At 40.9% G+C, this 15903-nt stretch overlaps 1 pseudogene; it reads left to right on the top strand.

Moving 5' to 3' along the window:
* The first annotated feature begins 6023 nt into the window (after positions 1-6023).
* Positions 6024-14768, top strand: LOC128906389 (uncharacterized; annotated as a pseudogene).
* Positions 14769-15903: the final 1135 nt, after the last annotated feature.

Raw genomic sequence — 15903 nt, 5'->3', positions numbered from 1 at the left:
CTATTTAGCATGTTCAAGGCCATGAAATGTAGTCTATGGATTAGTGCAAGATGTTCCTGTGGTCTCCAGATGTTTCTCCCTCCTTGGGTATCTTCATTCTGTGCAGACAGCTAACACTATCTTCTTTTTCCTGCTCCAAATTTCTGATCACATATTTTTAAGTCTGGATATTTCCCTGACTTGCTCTAACACTCAGCATCAAAAGTAATCTGTTTCATTGCAATTATTCAAGCAGATCCAATGGAGTCAGGTTTGGCATTCATCTGACTAAATGCAGAGCTATGCAACGTAGACATCTATATTTGAAGCAGCTGTCTTGGCTGCCGTTGTAACTGGGAAGATCAACTCTACACAGTCAACAGAGTTTAAGATGAGATTCATCTGACCAAGTGTAGGCATTTACTTTAGGATGAGATGAATTGTGCGCTAAACTCTGTTGACTGTTGTCTCTGTCACAGACTGGCATTTTCAGTGTAGACAGGTGCATTTAGATTAATCCCACCCTAAGTGGGCAGTTGTCATTGATTTTCAGTGGGATTACTGTAACAATCTCATTTAAAAAATACTACTCGCTTCCTTGTCAATAAGGCCCCAAAACCCCTATGTCTGATCTGGAGTGAGGAGGTTTCAGTTCCTCTCTCTCTCATATCTTGTCTTTTCCTCATGGTTTTCCTTGTTACTCTCCTCTCTGCTTCTTCTTCCATGCTTCCTTCATATGTTGAATGTGACTTTATGGTGGAGAAGAAGGAATGTTTTCACTTGTCTGAGCCACCACTACAGGACAGATGTTTTTGCTGAACTTAGTTTGTTTTGATCCAGTATCTGAAGCTTTAGTTTGAGTAAGGGACCAGCTCAATGGTGAACTGGGTGTGTGTCAGTTCCTCTGGAATCTAGACATGTGCATAAGAAATAGTAGTTCCACAGTTTTGCAGTGAATATATTTTATTGACTAAGGACTTGTGTCTTACCCACTGCCTATTGAGACCGTAAAGTCCTCAGGACAAGTATATTCCTCATCCACCTCATCATCCACATCCCACTCTAAGAGGTGGGTAGGTGAACAGGTGAAAGAGGGCAATTGCCTGACTACTTTGCTCTCTAGGTTTGTATTTATTCATCATTCATATTTGATCCTTGTTCTGCAGACCGTAGAGGCAGCTAATAGGAACAGCGATCAATACTCTCACAAAGTCACATACAACTATAAATTTGCTCTTATTTGCTATTACAACAAAAATGCATGCATGAATTGTGTGTGCAGGTGTAGAGACATAATTTTGGAGATGTGAGCATTTAACAATGGAGGTTGCCAACTAGACAGGGTCTTAAAACATACGTATAGCTGCCAGCATATGTATAATCTCACTCTACATATGCGTTTAAGATGCCTTTTGGATATGGGCCTAGAAATTAAATTCCATAATAAATACATTTTCTTATACTAAATTACATTTTTGTTTAACAATATTTTTTCTGCTTACATCTTTACCTTTTGATTTTTTTCCCATAACCGAAATTAAAAATTACTGCTTTTGATTATGAATGTCTATTGATGGCCCAATACCACATAAAACTTGCTTTCCGGGCCACACTGAAGCTTGTTCTGAAATTTTCTATAAATATGGACAAATGGTGATTTAATCTAGATATACTGAAAACATGCAAGCATCTTGCAGCTTGTTTTGGGCAAGAATATGTAAGAAAATGTTGAAAATTGTTCTTAAGAGGTATGAATTATGAATGTAGTTTGTTATAGATAATGTTGTGTCATAACTATTGCTGTTCATTTTAAGCCTGCATGCATTTTCATGCAGGTTTTGCAAGGACGATTTATGCATTTCTAGAAATGCACTTTCTACTAGTCTGGAGGTAATGCCAAATGCCTGCTCATTCCAATACATGCTGTTTGTAACTTCAGCTGCAGCAAAACAGCAGCTTGATTTAACTTCCGTCTCCAGGGTCCATTCTAACACCAGTTACTACAGAAAATAGCCTTACTTTCAGCTGTTGAATTTAACTTTACAAATAATGCTTAATAACTAGAGAGTAGAGGTAGCCAAGTGGATGCATCATTCTCCTCTGCCAGTCTACGCTTTGTAATGTCTATCCATGCTCCTTCTGAGAATAAATTCATTTGCTGTTGTGGAGAAACGCTGCTAAGTAAAGCTGACCTTGAGGCCATGAGGTTATCTGAATATTGTTTGAAAGCACGTTGCTGTTGTGCTCAGTCTTTATAAATTGCAGGAATTTGTTTCTAAAATTGCAAGCTGGAAAAAACTTCAATGTAAAATTAAGACACTATCCTAGAATTCTTCATTTTGGACCATGCTTCTTTAGGTGTTCTCTGTCACATGAGATGTCAAGAATTTGCAGAAATAATTGAGGGTTCAGAAAATAATTTTCTGTAGAAACTTTCATGAATGATCATCATATGGTTAAGTTATGATTCTTTAGAGCCTCTTGAACACTTAAAAAGTTATTTTAAATGGATTTTTATGATCTTTTATGATGTTTAAAAAGAAATTCTTTCTTTCACATAGGGATGCCGGTGTTTTGATGTTGTTAAGGAGAATATGTTTTATAAGTTCACTTTCCACTGGAGAACTCTAACCAGGTTTTTACCCTTCACAGAGAGGCACGCTGAAAATAAAATGAAACAATACTATGCAGAGCAGAAGAAAGAGAACAGTAATACAGACTTAAAATAACATTACAGTGGTGTTTAAATATCTTTTAAGATGATGTTAAAGGAAAGGACAGAATGAATCATTCAGGTATCTAAATACAGACTTCTAGTGTTGTTTCAGATACCAAATAGCAGATATGACAGCAAAACCTCAACTGTCTAGAACAATAGCCAAGTGTAACACCCTAAAGCATCTAAAATGGCACTAGGCACCCACGTTCTGGCAACTGAATCCCACCCAGACAGCCTACCTTGATTTGATAAAAATATTCCAATGTCAGTTTAGAAAACAGATTTAAGTAGCTAAAAGATCACGGTCAAACTGGAGATCTCCTTTGCTCAAGGTAAAAACAAGCTCTTGTAATCATGTGTCAAAATGATTATCATTGTCTGAGTAGCTGGAGGAAATTTGGAGGCTGTAAAACCAAAAGATTCATTTAACCAGTGATGCAAAAGACTGAGACGTGCCTGAGGCCTCGATAGCATCCCTTGCCATTGTGACCGGGTGGCTGAACTTGCTCGTACCCTCCTTGCAGAGCAAAGTTCTCTGTTTTTCCTGAAATTATTTCCTTGAGAAGACAGGAAGAAAACAAAACTTGTGCTCAGAAATCATTGTTTTTTACATACCTAACGTGCTGATGTAGTGAAAGACCAAAGCATACCTGAGAGAGGGGAATTAATCTAGCTGAAGGTTTGAATAGCTATGAAAAAGTTCTACTGCTGCTGTTTTGTTTGGATGAAACATTTCTTTATTGTGCTTTTAAATTCTTGTCAAGGGCATTTAGAATGTTAACTGGGCATTCTGCAGCATGGAATTTTAAAATAGGAATAAATAAACACTATCTTATTCGATGGAGCGAGGTGATTTTCCAATAAAGATAAACAGACAGCATAAGTCATCTGGCAAAACGTCATGCTGGCCTCATATGCTAAAATGAAAAAAAAAAATCCCACAGAATATACAACTTAACCATCACTGTCTTCTCATAGATGATAAATACCAAGTGGAAAAAAACAATATATTTTTTACCTATAACAAGGCACAGCCCTCTAGCACAACATGGGATGTTGAGGTCAGGCAGAAGCCAGATGTGAAGATCTCCACGTGCATCATCAGTGTTGCGAAGGACTGGAAGAAAAACACAGTTGGAGAAGATGCACCAGATAGCCAAGAGTGCCTTTACACGCTGCAGAGAAGTGTCTTTCCCTGGATCTGCATGGCTAGGAAAAGCAATGCTTGCCTACAGAAAAGGAGACGGGGCAGTGGATCTTTGGCAATGGTTATCCGAAATCTGTGGCTTCTAAAACCTCAATGGAGCTTAACTGATGGCACAGAAGATCACCCAGGGAAAAGTCTGTCATTGTGGTAGCTGGAGACACCTCAGCTAGGCAGAAATGAGATGTTGTGAGAAGGGGAGAATGGGAGGAAGGGGAGAAGGAAGCTATGCATGTGATTGCTGATAGGATCAATATGATCTAGACAGGAATGTCCTTTCCACCCTTAGTCAAACCCTCATGTTTTCCTCATTTCTCCCTACGTTTGACTTCCAGACCTGTAAGCATCTAATATCACTAACACATTTCACAAAAGATCACCCTGTTTTGCTTTTCTACTCCTCCAAAAAGGAAGAATTAAGTACACATGCCTATTTTAATGTTATGTGATCATTCCAATGCCACTACCAATTTGGATACAAAAAGTTGAAGGTTATGCTTTTGTAATCTTTTTGCAATGCTACTGATGTGTGGATTTCTGCCTGTGATTTATTTAGTGTAATGAAGACAAATCAGGATAAAGAATCCCGAATAAATGACTAACAGAAAATTTAGAATTCACCTCTGCTGCGTCTGGGTTAATATAAATTCAGAGTTATTTCACTGCAGCCATTGAGTTGTATCAGCCTAAATCTGCATATTTGCTATTTGTTAAGTAACCAATGATCAAGCATGTTTTGATTTTGATGTGCTTGTCCTCATCCTCCTTAAGCCTTTACAATGACATTTATGCCTACGATATGAAAAAGAATGTTGTTTGGCTTAAGAAGATACGTCAACACTACTGTTTAGTATTGGAATGGTAGGGGTTTTTTTAGTCCAGAAAATTTCTTGTTGATGTTTTTTCAGGTAGCAAATTAATCAGACAAAAGACAGAATAGCATTTAAAAAACCCAAACATCTGCTAGCGCTGGTATTGCCAGCTTCTAATTCAGCAATGACAAGTGTACATTTTTCACAGTGGAAGATTTTATTTTTCAGTTACTGGGTGCTCTGCACAAGCTCAGAATGAGAAGCTGAACACATGCCACTGACATTCACTCTGAGCAATAGAAATGCTCCAAGAGTGGTACTTCTACCACCAATCAACTTTCTTCTAATCCCCAAATCCATCCGTTGCCTGAACATTCATTCCACTGGTATGTTGGCTTCTGCAAAGTGCAGACCAGGGTCTTCTTGGAACAAGAGGATGCCTATTGGTTGCAGGGCAACTTGCATTTTTTTTAGGGATGATGTCTGCACTGTGAAGCAATCCCAAGGCGTCACAGGAAAATTAGAGATTGCTTTGGCAAAGTGAAGAGATTGTTGGGTCTGCCTGCTCATTATTCTATACTGACACATTTGAGAATTAATAGACTACTTTGAAACTTCCAGCTTTGTTTCCATAGGGGTTCTGAAATAGGGCTCTGTCCCTAAGAGCTCTGTATGATAACACCAGAGACTGCTTTTCTTCTAAAGGCTTGAGGACACTGAGCAGATGCAGGCTCGGGTTCAGTCCCTAACCCTTTTTCCATGCCTGCTAGGTACCTCACAAAGTTTAGAGTCAATCAATAAGAAAGGGGCGCAGGTGTTTGGGGAGGATTTCATCTGGCTTCATCTGGGTTCCACTGCCCCTGTTGTGCGTGGTGAGCTTCGCTCTGATTTCACCGTGTGCTCGCAGCCTCAGCCTCTGCCAGGAGCAGAAGCAGGAGCAGGGGGAGCACGCTGTGCTCCGTGATGGGGAGGGGATGCATCATGTGCAGCACCGTCCCGGGGGCAGTGCATAGGGGATGGTGCCAAGGAGAGAGAATCTGAAGTGGAGGGGAAAGCCACAATATTGTTCAACACTAGTCTGAGGCAATGAATTCAATTCATGTCGGCTTAGCTGGAGAAGAAGAGAATTGTTCAGCATAAATTTATATGGAGCACAAAATAATAGACCAGCTGAACGTATACGGCATTCTAGATGGCAGTGCCATTTTGAACATATGCTGCAATTATTTCTGCCTCTTTGATTATACACATACAAACATCAGAAGGGGCATCGTTTAGAAATTCACTTACGCTGGATGGGAGCGTCATTATGGCCATGTCACTGTTTAGCTCCTGCACAGTGACCCGTGTAATCTCTGCACAAACGTTCCGCAGGGACGTGGCTGCTGGTGTCACTGCAGTGACAGCAGATGTGGTGTCCATGGACTCGACTCCCAGCTCTCGAGCCAGTAGCTGGTTAGGCAGCGTCACTATATCATTTGTAGAAAAGTTTTTCTCAACAGATATTTGAGAGGTATGTATGGCATTTTGGAGAATACTGCCACATTTAGGCCTGAAGTTAATAGGTGCTGCCACGGCTCAGCATTTCTGAGAGGCAGCAGATGAAGCTAACGGCGGACTTTGGTACTAGCTGGTTTGAAAAAGTTAACTCTGCTAGAAATACTCTCTGTTATTTACGAAAGTGTTCAGGCACTGAAAATATTGGGAAATGCAGCAAATAACAAGGGAGGGTGAAAATACTAAATTTATTAGTTAATATATTAGTCAAAATAAATATATTAATTATTTAACATATTAATTATTTTAAATATTAAATCTATTACTAAATACCATTTATTTTTAGCATTTATACTAGAAAATACTAAATACCAGTCCCTACACTGCCAAAGCCGAGGTGGACGGCAGACCCAGGCAAGGCTGTGGCCAACCAGCTTGGCATGGCAGGGCCCAGGGGGAAAGATGGTGCTGTGCAGCCCAGGGAGCCTCCGCAGGGAGAGCAGGATCCTGCACAGCACCACCCCGGGGTTGTATCTGTGGGGAAAGACTTTCCCAGCCATCATCTCCTTGAATCCATCGCTCCCAGACATCACCCCCTGCCTCCCCTGTGGAGCCACGCCAACCCCGGCATGCACTCTGGTGCTAACTCTGTGCCACCACGGCAAGGCTGTTCCCGGGGCCGGAGGAGGAGGTTGGTTATCCCTAGCCCCTCCCAAGGGACTCTGCTATTTGAAATTATTTTAAGCACAGGAAATTGAGACTTCTGCAATGTGGGGCAGCTCACAGCAGAGGATAACCAGAGGAAAACCGGGGGCGGGAGGTTTTTGACACGGCTCGCTAAAATTGTCCATCACCTTGTGTGAGCCAGTGCCAGGGTGGGTGCACCCACTGCCTGGCTGAGACTGGCAAGGGGCTGCGGAAACCCCCTGCGGCAGCCAGGGGCCAGCGCTGGCCGTAGCAGACATGGGCTCTCCTCTCGCTGCTGAGCAGGACTGAAATACCACTTTTTATCAGAGAATGACACAGTTTCAGTAGTCAGTGTCAAGGGCAAAATGGTAATACAGGACAGTTTGGAAAACTTATGTGAGAAGCGTTGCCTGCTTTGTGTGCTTAATCTAGGGAGTAAGCATCTGACAATTATTTAAGATTCTGGCCTCTATTTAATTACGTTTTCAATTAGTTTGCTTTGTGAGTACTTATAAGTAGATTTTCCCTGAAAAACGTAATGACTTCAAGTTAGTTATAGGTAATTCACTGACAAAAAAAAAAATGGAATGGTGCCTTAATAGAATTAATTGGTAATGAAATTCTTTTATCAAAGTCAGATATGAGACATGATTTATATGTATTGCCATCGATGCCAAGAGAATATTCTTACCATTTCTCCTGGAAACCTTCAGGCTTGTGATATGGTGTCCAAATGCAGACTTTACTGTTGTTCACAAAGGAATCGAGGGTAGTTCCAGCATCTCTTTTTTATTCTTCCAGATAGAAATGATTTTTTTTTTAAAGTCTATGTAATGATTTCCTCTGTAAAACTATTTTCAGTTAAAATAAATCAATGTGATGATACATTACAAAAAATTTCTTTATGAACTTAAGATCTGAGTATAGTTAGCAGAAATTATATATATGTGTTTCTTCAGGCAAAAGCGACAGTTGAGTTAAAGGTTTTTTTGGGTGAGAAGTATTTTTATCATAGAAAATTGTTAAAAAGCACTTTTTTATTTTTGTACAAAGCAGCAAGACAAGTTTGTCACAGTTAAAAACTATTTTCTGTAGCTGGATGACTGGCTTTTTCCTTTCTAAATGACAGCCTTCAGATGGTTTTAGATTCTTCAGACAGCCCACCTAGTACTTAAACTATCTCATAAGGTGTATTTTTAGGGGTATTTTGCATTAAGGTTCATTTATTCTGGCAACCAGAGAGAGATACAAAAAGCCAAGTCAAAACCCCAAACAGCATCCAGCATTTGCTAAAAGTTTACTGAATTGCCTAAGTTACATGGAAGTTGCGTGACTATGAAATTAACTGAACACTCACAGAAGTTAAAAACAAAGTTTAACTGAGGAGTTTATTGACAGGATCTTTCTGTGCTACAGAAAACCTTGGAAGCACTGGAATTGGCTGAATTGCATTAGTTACCTGAGGATAGAGCACATCTTACACACCAGCTTTTGCTTTCAAAGCTAATTGAGCAGGGAGTACCAAGAGGTTTGGATTGGCCTTCAAATTGTCTACTTGTCTTATTCAGACTTGTTTCACATGCTGATTTTCTGGCATGGGCATGCTTAAACCCATCTGCTTGAGTGCCGTTGTGCTCCTTCACATCATAAACTGATGCACCAGTTGCAGATGAGGAAAGCGCTGAGCCCACTTCAATACATGTTCTGGGATAAAATGTGCAAAACACGCATATACAATCTCACTGGGAACGAGCCGCGAGTTTTGACTATGTGCTTCCTAAAAAGGGCCACAGCAGGAACATTTGGCCTCTTACCATTAACAAACACATTTATCCTTAGCTACTTTTGCGGCACATTCCTGTTCTCACATTTTCACAGGAAAGGAAAAGCAGTCCCCTGAATGTACATGGTTATTTGGGAGCTCAGGCCTCTGCCACTCTCCCTGACAACTGAGAATAGCTGAGTTTTCCATACAGTTTTCAATACAGTCTTTCTTTGTCACTCTGATAGAACAAGAGGGAATGGCTTCAAGCTGCAGCAGAGTAGGTTTAGGCTGGACATTAGGAAAAAATTCTTCACAGAAAGAGTAGTCAGACACTGGAATAGGCTGCCCAGGGAGGTGGTGGAGTCACCATCCCTGAATGTGTTTAAGAGTCGTTTAGATGTGGTGTTGGGGGATCTGGTGTAAGGGAGAGCTTTGTAGAGTGGGGTTGATGGTTGGACTCAATGATCCCAAGGGTCTTTTCCAACCTAAATGATTCTATGATTCTATGATTCCATGCTTCTGCAGGATCACTCAGAATAGCAGTCTTGACATTTTTTGTCAAAGTCAGAAAATGTCAAAACATGACTATCACATATTCAGGATGTAAATGCCCAAATCCATGCCTTCCAGCCCCAGATACAGCAGTAACTTTCCCCTTCCTTATTCCCTCTATCTCCTCCTCCAAGAAAGAAGGCAAATAGTACTATTTTTCCTCCCTTCCTCTCCCTCTGCCCATATAAACTACACATTTCACAGATGGGCCACATCTGCACCTGCTCCGTATTTCACCAACACAGAAATGGGACTTACAGAATTCAGCATAAACCAGCGCAAAACCAAACAAATAAACAAATAAAACTGATTACCCTGAAATGCTGCGTGCAAAATGAAAAAAGTGAGGAGAGGGAAATATAATCCAAATGGCAGGCAGAAATGTCTGTCTGCTGACTAGCTCGGAGAGTAACTCATCAAAATCCAGCTCTGTATAAGAAAACCCTCTCTGTGGCAGCTCCTAAGATAGACATTTAAGAGACAAGGCACCTCAGATAACCCCTTTGAGGAAAACTATTTTCTGTCTGATTCTAAATAAGGATGTTTCCATCAGGGGCTGGGGAGATACGCGCCCAGGCTGACGGTTAAAAATGTGGGTGAAAAAGCATATAACAGAAAGGATGGCACTGGATGGATCGGGAAAAAATGTTAATGAATTTTTTGTGTAAGCTCAAAACATGCTTGGGTGGGATAAGGCTTTTTTTGGATCTTCTGTCCATTTAGCTTGTTATGGGGAGGATCTGTGACTTGCTGCAATGAGTGACAAAACTCCTGCAGACTTCCAAGAGGAAAGGATTGCCACCTTTACGAGGAGGGCTAATTATCAGTCTGTGCAGCACATAATATGGGGAGGCCTTGGTGTCCTCAGGGTCAGTAGGTGATACAGAAATAAGGCCCAGAAATTAGTGAGAATAAGCATAATCCGACTCCTAAGGCATCTGCAATCCTACTTTTGCTAATTAAAGAGTATGAAAGGGACAGAATATATAATCAGGGTTTGAATACATTTTCCAGCACTCTTTCCTGGGAGGGCCAAAGAGAATTTTTCAGATAAGAGGGAAAATATAAAGGAAGTTTTCCTGAGATATTTGTTCTATTAAAATAAGCTCAGAGAAAAACTAATCCTGAAGAACAAAAGAGGTGTCTTTTTAACTGATTTCAGCATATTTCACCCACTGACTAAACTCATCAGACTTCCCAAAATGCCCTTTCAAAACATATAATCAGCAGTGGCTTAAGATATACTGATTGAAAGAGAGTGCAGTTCAACATTTTCATTAGGAGGAGTTTGTCTAGTGTGAGAAAGGGAGAGTGATGTGCAATTTCACTTCATTTACCTCCGAGAGAGATTATCTGAGCCTTGCACTGCAGTGCAGGCACTGACATCTATGCCTGTTTCAGTTGGGCTGTGATGGCACAACTAATGAATCACCGTTATGTCAGTGAAAACCGAGACAAAGTCGACACAGGCTGGAGGACTTGGTCACATTTGTGCCTGTGACTTTTTTGTGGTTATAGAATGTATAAATACCATTATTTTTTTGTAGAAGTCGTGCAATGTAGTACATGCTCGCCCATAGCTGCCACGTTTGCTTTAAAACACCTGCTATTTCTAAGGCCCAGGGATTAACTTAAGTTTATTAACTCAAGATATAGCTAATGACAACTGAGGAAGCTGTTAACTATCTCTGGTTTTAGCCTTGGATGTCTCTCATCTTATTCTGACCCCTTTAGCTCAAACGGACCATTTTTGATGCTCAGGTTGGCTGGGCTGCCTCGGCAGGGGGGCGAAGGCACACAGTGAGAGGTTAATAACCGTGGCATGGAGCATGGGGCCAGAGCTCTTCGCCTCCTGGTCCCATCACCACCTCCATCATCTCACCTAGCCACGGCCAACTCGGCGAGTCCAACCTTTTTGTAGTACGTAGAGCTTGTGGTTGAAGAGATGACAGACTGTACGCTGGATGATTAGAAAACTGGTACACAGGAGGCGACTGGTGAATAACAAGGCAGAAAAGTGCCTAGGCCTCATGTAAATTCTACCGATTAAACAGACTGTCTGAGGAAGACTTTTAAATCCATGCTTGATTTTCATCCTAAGCAGAACAATAACTCTTTGCAGCATGCTCTGGCTCTGCAGCAAGATACGTTTATATTAACTGAGCACTAAGAAGCATTCAACTAGCTTAAATGATGTGAAAGAGAATGACGTATTTACACCTCAAGGTTCAATTTCTCCTAATGTAAGACTTTGTATTAAAACCACCCTCCAGACAGTTGTCTACATTTTTGCCCAGGGATTCACACCTGGGGGTCTGTAGTGAGTTGGGGAACTGCAGCAGATACGCAGCAAAATGTGCCTTTCTTTCCTGACGATCATCAGGTGCACAGAAAGCAAGGAAGGCAGTTATTTTATTTTCTGACAGTTTTATCTCCTTATAATTTCCCAAGGCCCATAAAAATAATGATGAAGAGATCAGTGATCTAGTTACAATGAACAAACTTTTTTCCTGGTGAGGGAGCCTCTGGCCTTTCGTATTTTACAAAATAGGAGAAGGAGAATATTAAAAAGGCGCAGTTAAAAATGAAAACATCCAAAATAAAATAGAGCTTGTCATTTAACGCCTGGGTTTTATTATACTTAGGGTGATCTCAAACATATTTCTTGTTCTTTTCCCTTGGCTTTCACTAGTATACTAACACATAATGGATAGAAAAAAAATATGATTACCACAAGTTTTGAAGTGCCTCAAATTTGCGATGACTTTTGGAAAAGCGACTAAACCAATAACCATCAAACACCAAGAGTTGAGTTACATTACTCCCGTGCAGTTACTATATCTATGTGAAAAAGCTGTGCAGCAGATGCTAATTTCAGCTAGTGTTTGTTATGTTTACTTTATTTACATATAAATAAATGGATTCTTTTTTATTATTATTATTTTTTCATCACCAGCTCTGCCCAGACTTGGCGAGTGGAGAAATGCAAATGACTTTGCATCACGGATAATATTTGTTACCACAAATGAAGCCTGCTGTGAACTCCCCCTTGTCCTTTCAGGTGTGACACGGAAAAGTTCATTAGATCTCTGCCCTCGTCCCTGTAACGGTGCTTGTCTATCTGTGAAGGATGTTGCATGCCCAGGTCTTTTAGTCAAACACCTGAATTCAAGAACAGGAAATATTTTAACTGCAAATATCAAGCAAAGATAATAGTGTAACAACAACCCTCATTTTCTCTTTAGAGGGACTGAGCCTGTCGCTTCTGAACGTGAAAATGTTGCTTGCTCTAGTGATTTGTGCCCTTCTATTTTTGGAGTGATGCATGGGCCATATACTTATTTAGAGGTTTCTCTCCAAGGAAATAAAGTTTATTGCTGAGGTGTTATCAAAACCTGAACTAATAATGAACACGATGTGTAGAAGTGTCATGTACAATTACTTGGTCTGTGGTAGCCATGAAATGCCCCAGAAAGATAAAAAAGCCATAGTGGAAGAATTCTTCCTACCATGTACAGCAATGTCCAGAAAGTCTCATTCCCTCTGCTTGGTCCAGGTCATCTCTGGTATGGATTTGTCTGATGACGTCCTTGTCCCAAGGACTGTTGCCGAATCAGAGCTATTTAGTGTCCTCCTGTGTTGTCAGCTATGACTGTCATTGTGCAACCTCTGCATTTGTATTGCATCTTTTGTCTCTCTGCACCTCTCTAAATATTTCAGCCTTTTTCCCCTCTCTGCCGTCTATTCCGATTGGAAATTTTCAGGGCAACAGCTCTCACTTGAATATGCACAGACAAAATCTACATGAAGCTCCTTTTTATAGCAGCAACAGAGCACAGATACAGAAACATGCTCCAGCACCAGATTACTGTTGGTTCATTTCTCACATTCCCATTGAGCTCTCTAACACCAGCCCGGAACAACAATTTGCTGTAACACCTTCCTTGTCGCTGCTTTTACTCCTTCATCTCTAATATTTGGATATTAAAAGTTCTCTCACAACTATAGCTGATCAGGGCTTTTTGAGATCTTTCTCATCTTGTTATTTTGTCTGTTAATTATGGATATATATTGAAATTATAGGTTTCCATGTCAACAAAGTTCCTCTCTTTCCATCCAGCGAGTGAGCTCTTCTCAAAGGCTGGCCAGCTGGCTTTGGTTCTTTACCTTGGCCTGAGTTTGTGGTGAAAGCAGAAGGCTTGGATTACTTGCTTAACTGTTTGCATGGAGGATGATTGCATTGTAACGAATGTAAGCATGTTACCTATATTAAGTATTCGTAATAAGCAGAGGACATAGGTAACATCTTTCGACCTTGGCTGTCTTTGGCTTCAAGCGATTTTTGAAGTTTGCATACCACTGTAGTATCCAGAAAAGAGGCACAATCTCACAGCCAAGCATGTGAGGAGCTGTAACTGTGCTTAGGTTCTTTATAAAAAGAGTGAGGTGCATATAGAGGGAAGGTTCAACAAATCTGTCCTCCTTGTTTTATGTAATTCTAAATTTTTTGAACCATCTGTCCCATAAGAACTGTTCTCCATTCCAGAAAGGAACCTTTAAAAATACCAAAAGAGTGGTGGGATTAAAAAAAAAATGCACTCAGAAACATTTCTTAGGCCCTTTTCCTGAGGTCAGCAGCTCTTGAAAGAAACCTGCTTTCAGTCAGTGTCAGATCAGGGATTTATAATCAGGAAAATATTCATTTCATTCGTAAGCAAATGGTATATTAATGGTATATTAGAAAATAAATGTGGCCAGCAAATTGGAGAACAAGGCTAAGGCAGGCCAGAGCTGCTGGGGGCCAAGTCAGTTCAGTGGTGCAGCAGAACACACTGGAGGTCCTCTCTGGCACTAGAGGTCCTCACCAGCTCCCCGCTGAGCTCCTGCTGATTGTGAAGCAGAAGGAACATCTGGGCACCACAGCCTGGTGGGAAGGGCAGTGGTCTAGGAGGGAAAGTGCCATATGGGTCACCACCTAGCAAGGTGAAAGGAACACTCAAGCAAAGATATGTGTTTTTTAATTATCCTGCAAACAGTTGTTTTAATCCATTTAATCCATTTGTGACCAGCAGAAGTAGGGAGGTGATTGTCCCCCTGTACTCAGCACTGGTGAGGCCACACCTTGAGTATTGTGTCCAGTTCTGGGCACCTCAATACAAGAGAGATATCGAGGTGCTGGAGCGAGTGCAGAGGAGGGCAACGAAGCTGGTGAAGGGCCTAAAGAATAAATCTTATGAGGAGCGATTGAAGGAGCTGGGACTGTTTAGTTTGAGGAAGAGGAGGCTGAGGGGAGACCTCATCACCCTCTACAACTACTTGAAAGGACATTGTAGAGAGGTTGGTGCTGGTCTCTTCTCACAGGTAATTAGCGATAGAACAAGAGGGAGTGGCTTCAAACTGCAGCAGGGTAGGTTTAGGCTGGACATTAGGAAAAAATTCTTCACAGAAAGAGTGGTCAGACACTGGAATAGGCTGCCCAGGGAGGTGGTGGAGTCACCATCCCTGAATGTGTTTAAGACTCATTTAGACGTGGTGTTAAGGGATATGGTGTAAGGGAGAACTTCGTAGAGTGGAGCTGATGGTTGGACTCGATGATCCCAAGGGTCTTTTCCAACCTAAATGATTCTATGATTCTATGATAATATTTGCAAAATGCAACCTTTGTGTCTCACGCACACTATGCATGTTCTTGATATAGGTTTTGCCAGGCACCCAAGTGAAGGGCAGTGAAACTGCGGGGCTTTCAAAATTGTACCTTCTTTGCTGGAGCATGTTGGAGGACAAACATTTTCATTCCTGCCTAAAGGAATAGAAAGAGTTAATAGATTAGCACTGACAAATGCAGGATGAAGCCTGTGAATAAACTCTCTATGCCATTGCATTTGTATGAACAGCTAATGTAGTTGAAAGCAAAATACATCACAAATTAGAATTGCAGGGCTTACAAGGATATTCATAAATGTAAATAGCTGTAGAAAAAATGAAATCTTTCAGAAACACAACTGAGGAAATGAAAAGATACAAGTAATTTAAACAAACATCAAAGGCCTGAATTTCTGAGGAGCTGTTGCTAATGAAGAAACAATTGACTTCACAAAGCAGCTATGCTAATGAACTGTGCTTTATAGGTGATAATGAAGTATTTTTTATGAATGCCTAATAAAGACAAAACTGGTGAAACAATGCATAATAATGAAAACTGAAAATCTCTTAGAAATTAAAGGAATTGTGAACAAATATGTTTGTGCTTTACTGAGAGCAATAATCACTTATGTTCTTCTTTGTATTTTCAAGAGCAGAAAATATAAAGTCACAATTCTCCACAGTATTTAAGCACAAGCTTAAAGCAGAGCACGGGATTAGATTTGGGTGGTAGTAGGCAGAAGAATGGCTTGGTATCCATGGAGAGTAACGTATCCATAGTTAACCAAAGGCAGGGTATAATATGCATAAGCATGATGTATGGTTGCTATGGTGGGCTATACAGGAAGCCAGTCGGCAAATACGCTGTGCTGTGCGGCTGGCAACGGGCAGGCTCTGCCCCAAAAGTCTGGCAACCGCATAGACGCTGTGGACAAGGGTAGGACACGGTTTGCAGGGTCCCAGAGTAGAACGTGGTGTTTGCAGTCAGGAGTTCCACGGGGTTAAAATACCACCCTCTGACCACCGAAAAGATCATACAGACTCC

This window comes from Rissa tridactyla, chromosome 2 (assembly GCF_028500815.1).
Source record: "Rissa tridactyla isolate bRisTri1 chromosome 2, bRisTri1.patW.cur.20221130, whole genome shotgun sequence".
In the NCBI taxonomy this organism is placed as follows: domain Eukaryota; kingdom Metazoa; phylum Chordata; class Aves; order Charadriiformes; family Laridae; genus Rissa; species Rissa tridactyla.
Note: the sequence above shows the minus strand (reverse complement) of the source record. Positions and strands in the feature narration are given on the sequence as shown.